This window comes from Phalacrocorax carbo, chromosome 4, assembly GCF_963921805.1.
Source record: "Phalacrocorax carbo chromosome 4, bPhaCar2.1, whole genome shotgun sequence".
NCBI classification, from domain to species: Eukaryota; Metazoa; Chordata; class Aves; order Suliformes; family Phalacrocoracidae; genus Phalacrocorax; species Phalacrocorax carbo.
In genome coordinates this window covers 42,873,187-42,885,507 of record NC_087516.1, presented here as the reverse complement: position 1 = coordinate 42,885,507, position 12,321 = coordinate 42,873,187, and the positions used below count along the sequence as shown (strand labels likewise).

Here is a 12,321-nt window from a genome sequence, read left to right as displayed (position 1 = left end):
ATGCTAAGGATGAGGACATAAGGGAGGTGTTTTCCAGCTTGAAAAACAAGTCTCGCTTTATTAAAGGTGAGATATTTAATCCTGGAACAACTCTTTTAATTTAATTATTTAAAAACAGCTAAAAAGAATTACCGGGGGAAAAAAAATTTGTTGAAGGTGTGTATCCTTGGCTTTTCTTCACTTGACCTCTCCATAATATCTGAAAACTATAGGCCATTGGTGCTGCTCTTGAGTGCATGTCAGAAGGATTACAAGACAATACTGTATCATCCTCCCTTATATACACTGCAGGTATTATTTTTTAGTTGCTCAGTCTGTGCCTCCACATTTTGCAAGAGCAAGACATAAAAATCTATAACTCTAGTGTTAGGGCTACTGTCTTCAAAACTCTCTTTTCTCTCCAACTTTAAATACCTAGAGGGGAACTCACTGCCTTAATGATGCAAACAGCAGTAACCTGCATTGCTAAGACAGTCCTTCCATAGCAAAGACAGCATTTATAGTCAACTAGAACACGGTATTCACATCTTCAATGCTATCCCTCATGGAAAAGGCAAATTTTAATGAAATTCAATGTTGGCGATATTATTCGCCACATCTACCCCATGGTATGTCTCTCCTTTCAAGTCTTCTACCAGCTCGGATTGTAAATTGGAGCTGCACTTGCAAGATCTCAAGAGGTACACACACAATGCAAGGGAATTCTCAGAGGGAATCACCACTTCGAGTCTGTCTTGTTGGTCAGAAGACAGAGTGCTTGCTAATTTATTTCACTTTTAGCATGTAAAATTGTTTCTTTCAATATAATCCAATTTGTTTTGACATCTTTAATTTTTGTGCATGATTTTATAATGACATTGAAAATTTCATGAATGTATAAATGATATCGTAAAGATTAGCTTACTTAATAATTTTCTTTCTAAACCAAACAGTCAATGGAAAACCATATGTATATATGTAGGTACAGATGAATATGATTTACATATGAGCACAAGAAAATCACAGTTCATTCTATTGCATCTGGGGTGGGTACTAAAACTATTATATTAGCAGGATCCATGCAGTTGTTCACAAAATCTGCTGATCTTCAGACAGAAGGCAAACAATACTTTTTCTTCATGATTACACTTAACTGCATCAGTGCAGAATGTAAACACCCCTGGCATACTCTGTATAAACCTGGACAGAGGAAAATACTAAAACATCAACGAGAGATTTGTGGGCCCCAACTGACTGAAGGCGCAATTCATGGCCACAATATAAGAATTAAAAAATACTGTACATATGTATGTATTTTTTAGTCCTACCTGCTCTCTGCACAGTAAACAGACAGAATGAAGGAAGCAGTCAGTGCAGATGTAGTAAGGACGAGTATAGAAAGAGAACTGCGGGGGGAGAGGGCAGGTTGGATGCAAAAAGAACACCTCTACACAAGAGAGGAAACACTGCTAGCTTATCCATTTCCATCCCAATAACAAACAAATAAACAAAAAAAATTACAGCCCTTCAGTGATGAGGAGCCAAAGAATTACTTGATAGAAAAAGGGCCCCAAGCAATTATGGCTACTACAAGACACACACGTGTCTCTTGCACTGGAGGGAATAGCTGGAGTTCTCCCAGGAATCAGCCCATTGTCCTGGGAGAAAGCTTTCAATGTCCCCATACTGAGGAAGAACTTTACAATTAGCTGTGTGTATAATATACAGCTGGGAGGAAAAAAAAAAAGTTTTAAAAGCAAACAAAACCAAAACAAACCAGGACTGCCAGTGCAGCAGATCATGTCAAAGTGATGAGGCTCATCAATCAGTCATCATTTAATTGTTAGAACTCAATATTGTGTTTACGCAGTTTATCGCAAAGCCACCCAAGAACAAACCTTCACTCATATGTACAAACATCTGTTTTTATTTTATAGGAAGTTCCTTTTCCAGTGTATAGGTTGAGTTTCTGCGAAGCTGGTTTCCCACGTTAAATAAAAATGGTTCCAGTCCGTAATTTCAAACAGAACAAAGTTCAACAAAACACACGCTTAGTTCTCAGTCAGACTGCCAGGGATTGAAGAGAAACAGTTAAACAACTCGGAAGAGAAGTAAAGTGAATGCCTTTTTCTTCTGTCCTGGGGTTGGGGGGATGAAGTGAGAAGAAGCTGGTGTGATGGGGAGCGCCGTTCTCAGGGGACCGGTACCAAGGGCCCTTGAGTACTGTCTTCACATTCCTCCTCCTCTGAGCAACCTGGGAGCCATGGCTCATGGCCAGTGCCTTCCAGGTCTTTGAGGTTCACAGCCTTGGGCGGCTTCGGCCCCCCTTCTGCCCCTCTGGCTGTTCACCAAGAGAGAAGGCCATGAGGATATGCCAAGCTGGAGTTTACATTTCACTCTGTGTCTCTCACTTGGCTAAACATGAAAGAAAGGCTTTGGAAGAAAAGCTTTGCAGCGTACCCTTAGGTTTACAGCTGCCATTTACCCTGCCAGCTCTTTGAGAAAGCAATAACAAAACACCACACACCCAGACAAAAAACATTTTAGGAAATTAAAATATAAAACTCAAAGACTCCACACAAAATAGGTTTCTTGGAATTATTTCCTCAGTCCTTATGCAAAAAAAATTGAGCTTCTAATGCTACTGCTGATATACAAGTTGTTTAAATTCACTTTTAGCTATGGCATGGATATACATACATTTCACATGCCAGATTCCTTTAAAGAAGATAAAAGTAATAATATATGATGACATCAAAACAAATAGCTTAACAAGAATATGAAAAAAATGCTTATGCATTTATATACATGAGGCTCGAGTCTCTAGATTCCTTCTCCCAACCCAGGTATTTTGCCTTAGAAACCTACAGAATTCACTAAGAGTTTTCCTCTTTAGATTTATACTTTGTCTTCAGTCACCTTATTTTGAACCTGACTCTTATTTTTTCAATGGACAATATGCAACTGTATGTGTTTTTCATGAGCTTAAGCCAAGAGAAACTTATGCCTGCACAGAACCACAAGGTCTGATTTCCTTTTAAAAAGGAGTTTCTGTGGCAGAAGCCCAAATGTAAATATGCTTACACTGGCATAAAACAGTGTTCGTTGTGTAACTTACTGTGCTTGGAGAACCAGCATAAGCTAAAGTAGCAAAAATAGTAAATGGCCTCCCAAGGAAATGAATGGAACAGATACTGGGTCATCTGCATCTCTGTCTCCATCCAAGCCTCCGCAGCTGCCATGCTGCTGGTTGTCACTTTTCCAAGGAAGCAAGGTATTCCCCCTTCTAGGGCTGTTAGACTGGGATGTGGCCTGGGCTCCCCTGTGAACCTGTTGAATTCACACAGAATATCTACACCATTTTCACCTGTTTGAGGTTCTCAAGACACTGAGTATCTTCAAGAGGCCAGGAAGCCTTCTTTTTACAGAAGTACTGTTTATGTTAGTAGTAGGACAGACAAAAAAAGATTTCTGAAACTGTCTACATGCTCAATCAAAGTGTTATAAGCCTCCAAAAAAGCTGGCCTGCTCAGATACCTCAGTAGCAGTTTTTATGGCCAGTTCTCCCAAATAACTTCTGCCTGTCTTTACAGAAAATCTAAAAACTGTAGGTCACTATCATTTTAATCCATATTATAAAAGGATCTTTAATAATCATCAGTTATTTGCAATTTTCTTACAAGTGAAGACAGAAAAATTTTTTTTCTTCGTCTATCATTTTCCTTCCATGCAGTTCCTAAATCAAACCAACAGTCGCATTAATAACTGGGAAAAGATGAGAAACTATTATGAAAAATCTCCAGTTACACAGCAATTTTAAGTACAGTAAGTCTAGTGCTAGAGGTGCTTTTACCAGTCTTTTTCCCCCCCAAAGAACCAGTATTGCAAGACATACTTGATTTCCAATAAAAGTTGCCTTTACGTAAGGAAAGGAGCTTGTTAATATGCTGCAGCCAACTTGTTTGAAAGGCAGATTTGGATTTTTTACTGTTCTAAGTCAAATGTTCTTTACGTATACATTCTCCAGCAGATACAGGTATACGCAAGATTTCCTCTTCAGACTCCTAGTCATTCAAACCTTCCGAATGACAATATTGCTTTTAATCTTCTATCCCATTCTCTTTCATATTGTTGCCTTCTTGACTCAAATCTTTCAAATGCATCCTTTTCATTACTATTTTTAATGTGTATTTTTGCTTTCTTGCCTTCTTTGGCCTTTACCAAGCTGTCCAGTCCTACATGCAAGAACACCTCATTTTGCACCTACAGTTTTTTCATTACTCTTTTATCTTGCTGACTCCAATACATGTTTTCAAGTCTTAATTTAAAGCTATCTGATCTGTCTGGTTCCATTTTATTTGTTTCAGCCTCCTTTGTTCTTATTGTACCTGCATTTAAATTTTCACATATTTGGAGACACAGAGCTTGTAAGAATACTTCACGGAGGACCTTCTTAAACTGCTTATATTAAAAGATGTGTTCACTTCAGTCGGATTTTCCTTCTAAAGGAAGGAAACATGCTCCCTATGTTAAGCTATAGGTATACTGCTTTCATCTAAACAAATTAAATACTCAGTTTTGCAGAACACACCAACCTAGAGGCAGTAACATTTGAAACTAAGTCTCCCCATTTCTTTTCGAGTTCCAGAACACAAAGTGTCCCCATAATCCAAGAAGAATGTTAACAGCCAGCTCCCAGCTTTTTTTTTTCTCATCTAAGGAACAATACAAATGAGGTCAGATTTGCTCAAAGAAAGGCTAACTCAAGCATTATTAAACTGTATCTGACACTAAATTTTACATACTTCTACCATCAGAACTATCTTAGAAGACTGTACAGAGGTCATCCATGGAAATGAAATTATTTCTAGTTAAAGCACCTCTGAGGTTCCTGCTATCTGAATGATAAAAATGTAAGATATTTTTATGTCAGGACACTGTATCAAGTTGCCTGGATGTTGTAATAACCATAAAACCAAACCTTTGGTATCATCTGATACGAATTGCTATTGCTCTACTGAATACAGCAGAACCGTATTTTTTATATGACAGTTCACTAGATTAAGGAAGTGAGTAATGTTGATGTTGGAAGTATATTAATTTCTACTTGCTTCTAATGATACAGTTATACTATATCTCATTTTTCCCAGCACACAAACTAAGTGACCAACATTTGACTTAGAACAGTAAAAAATTTGTAGTTGTTTTGAAATGCCATGTTCAAATATGGTTAGTCGCAGCTTGGTACAGTTTTTTATTTTAATAAAAGTAGAAGTTGTGCATTGAGAGGAAACTGGCTAGCCAGGTTACCCTGATTAAAGCGACCAGGTTTGAAACCCATCTGTGTGTAACTTAACTGTGACCTACATAACAATTATCATTTTGACAAAAGATTACTTTAGGAAAAAAAACACAGGATACAGTATTAAAAAAACCACAATCAAGCTGACCTACTTGTTATACTTTTGGAAAAGGTGAACAACTGCAGTCAGTAAAAATTTTAAGTTCTTGATAAATGAAGAAATGGGATGATATTTTTACAATTATTTAATTTGACCGTCAAGTTAAAACTTATTTAATAGACCTGCAAAGCTTCTCTGCTACTAGCTAATTACTGAATATGGTAAATTTTCTCCACTGCTTATACATGATAACATCCATGCTAGCTCTAGATCTAATAGTGTGTGATATATCAGAACACTCTTTATTAATTTCCAGGTTTCAGCCATCTAACGCAGGTTGAAATGCCAAGCACTCCTACAGCCCTTTGTCTGACTCTTTTGAGGACTTTATCAGTTAACTTTGCTCTTGGTAACCTACAGAAGAACTTCACAGCAAAGGCTCATAGAAACCCTATATTTTGTAATAGAAGGGTAGATCCTCTCCTCATGTAAACAGTTTTTCTGTGTTCTTTTGAGGTAAACTATCAATGACCTACTTAAAGTCGCCAGTTTATGAAAGTCCTTTTTGGTTCCTCTGTCTTAACAGCTTTTAGAAGAAAACGTTTTGACTTTTTTTTTGTCTGATGTCAAGAAATAAATATAAGGTTATTTAATTTAAGTATGAGCAACTCTCTCCCACAAAGCTGTTTTGAAATTAAAAGCTGGAATACAGGAGAATGAAAGGAATTTAAAAATGTTGCCTTAAGGCCTAAGCAATCAGACTAATATTATGGAAGGTTAGAAAGGGACATCTTTACAAAGCTTTCCAAAGGCACTTAGTCGAGGCCCTTTCTGTGCAATACCTGTGTTTTTAAAAACCTTTTTTCAAATGAGAAAACAAGTGTCTTTAGAATGCCACCTTCTTTCCTTTGCCATTCCGAAATGCAAAGTTCTCAGCTACTTACTTTTTCCGATGTTTGTTAAGTAAAGAATATTTTGAATGCTTTCCACTAAATAAGCTCTCAAAAATAACCAAACAATTAAGTAAAAAGTAGGAAAAAGTGGAGAGGACAAAATAATTATATCCTGCACACTGCATGTCCCCAAATGTTTTAACTGTATGCACTTAACAGGTTAAAGATTGCTTCTTTCCATGGGCAAAAAAAAAAAAAAAAGGCATGAGGAAAGTGCTCTCTCTGCACAAGAAAAACTGAGAAGGTAACTTTCAAGACGCCGAAGAGACTTTGTGCCTGTATTCCCATTGATTTTGAAGAGGAAAGCCAATGCCTATCAAACAATTTGATTCTGAGTTTTTAAAAACCTTCTGACTGGTTACTACAAAGCCATTTTGCTTTGAATAAAAACAGATCCTTGTAAGACTCTAAACAAAATTAGTGTGCGCTGTGTAGAACTAAGATGTCTACACAAAATAGTTCTTTCCAAAAGCAATGATTTGCTTTAAAGATTTGCTCTTATAAGCTGTTATGCCAACCTATCGTAACTATTTGCTCTCCACGCAGAACCTGTTACAGGACAACTTTCCTGTGACAATACAGATTCTTGAATATCACTTGGTTTTTTTGCTGGTTGGTTATATGAACATAAAATCACAGTTACTACAGAAGAGGGAAAAAAAACCCTTCTGAAAACTACCAAAATACAGACCATATCTGAGTGTTAAACTCTTTCCCTATATTCATCCTTACCTGGCTATTGTGTAGCCTTCTCTTTCCACTCTTCATTCATAATAATCCAGATTAACTAGAGATTTTCACATAAACTCAGAATACTCTTCTTTCCCGTTGGCCTAATGGGAGGCAACTAGAGATGCCACAGACCTTCGTATACCCTTCCACAAACAAATAAAGCATCAATAACTGCAACTGTCAATATTAGAAACCTGCCCTACTAACTGAATTGCCATCTAACCTTATAACAACTTCTGTTAGTCACCAGAAAGAAAAAAAAAGATTAACTCAACAAAACATTTACAAAGCAACATCTTGCTGTAGTCTATATAGTCAGTGTGGCAGACATACTGTATATGACAGCTGGTGAGAATTTCTGGAGCATATGTAGCAGTAACAAAGACAGAGGGACACAGACAACAGCAATCTCAGAGAAAGGAACCGTCTTGCAACGCTAAGAATCATCTCCCTTCTTCTGTTTCATACCGCCTCTTATTTTTTTTTTTTAAATACATTAACACAAAAACTCACTGCCTTAGAAAGAAATGAAAGGGAGCCTACATATCCCCATATGGTATTGCTAACACCTAGAAAAGATTCCATTATTAATTGGTACCACCAGGTTGTGCTACGCTGAAGTAGTGGTAAGAAACACACAGATCCATGTCATCTACCAGTCTTAACATGGCTAATCAGAATACATATCTTCTCTTTCATTTTTGCATTAAACATAAGCCATCAATATCGAAAAAGTAGATCTATTTTACTGACCACATTTAAAATTCTCTCACAAATCTGCACTTCGTAACACCACTTTACAAATCACTTTACAAAACACATTCCGTTTGCTCACTTTAAAAAAAAAAGTTAAACTACTTAGTGCAGAAGATTGGAACATTTGGTTTATCGGCGAAGCACTGGAACACAGGAGGCCCTGTTCCTACTTCAGGGAGCTGATATTTTAACACAGGTATCAAAAGCTCCAGGGGGTTTATCAACAATGTAAAAATTTAAGAGTAACGCTTCGTATTGTTCTAAAGGTTCTTACACTTTGAAACTGAACGTAAACAAGCTTTCCTCACTGTGATGTGAAAATGAATATGTTAACTTGTTGCACCAAGAAAAGGAGAGGGAATTCCAGGTGAGACGACAGATTGAAAAAAATTGAATAAATGAGAAATGAGATCGCCAGGAGCAAACTCGTACTGCGCTTTGAAGGTGAGGAGTTTGAACATGATACAGAAGGAGCAAAGCCAGCAAATGACTCTGAACAAGGGAGTGACTTGGCAAGACTACTCTTGGTGAGATCAGCATGAAGAAACGTTCCTTTAATCTCTCAAATACTTTGCTGCCAAACGAAGTATTTGAAAACAAAGAGTTGCAAATGAAGAGGTTGCTGCATTTTTTGATGAAAACCTATCAAGGTTGACAGGCGTGAGTTTTTATCTGAGAATACTTTGCTTTCCATTATGACCAAGTGTTAATGTATTCACCACCAAAACGGTGCAAGGTCTGAAATTAAAATGACCCCAACAATGATACTAAAAAAGAGTAACCACACACAGCTCTCCTATCTGAAATTTATTTTAAAACCTGAGATAGCATCTGACATTCCATTACCTGCTGAAAAAGTGTTTTTAGGTTTATTTTCTGTCACTTCCACTATTTCGTAAATGTTCAGGTGCTTGTCCAACCTTCTGGATAAACACAATTTCACTGTCACTCATCATTCTCAGGTATTCCCTGCAAACTCTTGTTCCCAGGATCTGGAGGGACTTTTGCTAAGCTTGATTTGGGACTGGTGCTGTGTGCTCCTTCTCCTGAAACACCCTCGCTCCCTTAAAATTCTTTTGCAATCAGTTTAATTCCTTTAATATCCTGCCTTCAAACGGCCCCTTGCCTACTGCAGAAAAGAAAAGGTGCCAATTTTATCTGTCACAGTAGTATGCACAAATACATAGAGTCATAGAATGGTTTGGGTTGGAAGGGACCTTCAGAGGTCATATAGTCCAACCCCCCTGCAGTGACCAGGGACATCTTCAACCAGATCAGGTTGCTCAGAGCCCCGTCCAACCTGACCTTGAATGTTTCCAGGGATGGGGCATCGACCACCTCTCTGGGCAACCCATGCCAGTGTTTCACCACCCTCACTGTGTTTCACCACCCTCACTGTAGAAGATTTTTTCCTTATATCCAGCCTAAATCTACCCTCCTTTAGTTTAAAACCATTACCCCTTGTCCTGTCGCAACAGGCCTTGCTAAAGAGGTTGCCCCCATCTTTCTAGTACTGAAGGGGTAGTTACAAAGAAGATGGAAGACTCCCTTTCTACACAGGGTCACATGGAGAGGACAAGGGGGAATGGACACAAGTTGCTCTTGGGGAGATTCCGACTGGACACCAGAGGGAAATTTTTCACAGTGAGGACAGTCACCCATTGGAATAATCTCCCCAGGGAAGGGGTTGACTCAGCCATGTTGGACACCTTCAAGAGTCATCTGGACAGGGTGCTGGGCCATCTTGTTTAGACTCTGCTCTTCCTAGAAAGGTTGGACTAGATGATCCCTGAGGTCCCTTCCAACCTGGGATTCTGTGATTCTGTGATTCCTAGAGTCCGCCTTTAAGTACTGAAAGGCTGCAATAAGGTCTCCCCAGAGCCTTCTCTTCTCCAAGCTGAACGACCCCAACTCTCTCAGCCTGTCCTCATAGGAGTGGTGCTCCAACCCTTGATAATTTTTGTCCGCTGCACGCACACAGTTAATGACAAATTCCATTTGCTATTTATTTTTACTTATCCTTTAAATTTTTAATGCCTAAAGCTTCCTGGAATATTTTTTTTTTCCCATAATATTTTTATGGTACTCTACTTGAAGCAGCTGGTTGGCCGTCTGAAAAGGCAACTAATCCTAGTTGAAACTATGCATTTTTCTGCAAGATGAATGTTCCTGTATGCTCTTTACTGTAACAAAAGATCTGAGTGAGCCAGAAGAATGCTACGTTAACATTTATCTCTTGTGCAGTGACAAGCTGGAGTTTACACCTCCTGGTTATTTCAGCCAGACTGTAAAAGTAGACAAACAGCCTGGCACAAATGAGCTTTCTGCTCAGTGTAGTACTGCTAGAACAGGCTTGAACCCATAATACCTATGGAGAGTACTGTGCTTCCCATTTCATATCGCTCAAACGAAAATATTTTAGCATAAAAGTCTTAGTGAAGAAAACAAAACTGATCCGCATGTCATGAGTTTATTGGGTCAGAATTGGTACTGAGACATTTCCTAGCCACACCTCGCACCACCATTCTCCCTTCTGCTGTCATTGTACCTTTACAAGCCCTTCCCGCTGGCTTCCATAACCTCCCCAGCCTCCCTTCTGCCTGAGCGTTGCCTTTCTTAATCCCATACCTACATGTTCAGTGTTTCTGAATTCCTTCAGTCATCCATCCCCACTTCCACCTTCTCCACACTTCCTTTCTGCAAGTGAGCTCAGGGAGGAGCTCCCCACTTGGCCAACCCAGCCTTCTTGCAAATGTACCCCACCACCCCCCACCTCTGTGGGTCCTAACATTACTCTGTTCCTTGATCGGCAAACAAATTTCCAGCAATATACAATTCCTTGTCTGTAAAGTAGTGCAGAAAACCACATTCCATCTGTTTATGTTAATTAGCCACTTATTCCATTAATTACCACTGGTTTTAGGCAGAAGCTAATCCTTAAGCAAGGTGTCAAACTCAGTTACTCCAGCAGGTCTTGGCCAAGTTTTGTCCCAAGTTGCCCAACTCCAGACTGTCCTTCACTGTACAGGAGTGCTTAATTTTTACAAAAACTATCCGCTCAAATACAGCAAAATCTCTCATTATTGTAATTCCACCGTCAGGGGCAGGCAGAGTTGCATAAGGAGTACACAAAGGAGAGCTCGATATTCCAGGATAGACAAGAAAGGATTTTCCATTTTGCTTTCAAATGCTGTTGTTTATCCAAGAGGTTTGTTTTTCCATATTTTTAAGCATGACAGATGAACAAGGGTTAGAAATGCTAGGCAATAAGAGACTTACATTGAAAGGATAAGCTGTATTTTACCACAGAAAAAGTACCAGAACTTAGGTTCAGGGAGGTCTAGTGGGTCTGCATTTGCTTATAGCAGTTCTGCTCCCCTAGTCCACTTGCACTGTTGACATTCTATTATTAGTTGGATACAACAACCCAAACAGATTTCACTGTGCCACAGAAACTAGAAGCATTTAAACTGCTTAAATGAATGGTCTTTCAGCAACTCCACAGAAAGAAGAGGAAATTTGAAAGTAACAAGCTGATCATTACTATGCTGTTGTGACACAGATTAAATCTCTCTGTTTACAGATGATTTCATCGTGAAATCTTCCACCATCTTTTTTTTTATTTAGTAGACACTGCCTCGAAATGGTAAGCTTTGAGTATTATATAGAGAAAACTGCTTCTTGAAAGTAGTCCTCTATTTCAAAATACACATACTTTCTACTTCAAACAACAATTTAATAACAATTCTCTCCTGTTGTCATATGCGTTTTCCTAAATGCCCTTCGCTTCTCCAAATGTTATGAGAGCTTTGTAGTCATTTTGTAAAACGACATCTGAAGTATTTCTTGGACTTGTACCACAATTTACCAGTCTCTGTACCTATGAAAAACAAGTTTATACAAGGGGTTTTGGTTTTCCCTCTCAAGTGTTTGGAAAAGTTAAGGAAGGTAATTTTTTCCACTTGTCTATAATATAAACACAAAAGAAACAATCCATTCTTTTATCCAGTTCAATGAAAATGACCATTTTCCTTTGCCAGCAAAGGGGGGCTATTTATATTGCATACTATTAACTCTCTCAGATCTGCACATAGTTTTCATTTATGTGCTCCATAAATGCATGCCATAAGATGCCATAAATCAAAATGTATACTTCTATATAATTATTTTAATCAAGTAGCTATATGTATGACAAAATTTAATAAGTAGTACATTCTTGTACTTTTTTTTTTTTTTTCTTCATTTTGGAGCAGTCTTAAAGTATATGAACTACACTACTTTTTGGTGAAACTGAAGTGGAAGATGTGCTTCAACAGTGATGTACTGTTCCAACATTCCCTGGAATCAGAGTAGAGCCCATTTAAAATATTACCTCTGAAAAAATACAGGCTGTGGCCACCAAGTCCTCAGCACCCACTGTTTTACTTCTAGGGATCCGTTCCCACTGCAAATTACGTGCTAATATAGATACAGCCAAAGTTCTCCCAACCTAAAGAAGT

General features: G+C 38.3%; 1 protein-coding gene across 2 annotated transcripts in view; it reads right to left on the bottom strand.

Annotated features, from left to right (window-relative positions):
- The window catches only part of SH3RF1 (SH3 domain containing ring finger 1), a 95,774-nt gene that overhangs the window by 42,336 nt on the left and 41,117 nt on the right, over positions 1-12,321 (bottom strand). The gene's annotated exons all lie outside the window — the stretch shown is intronic.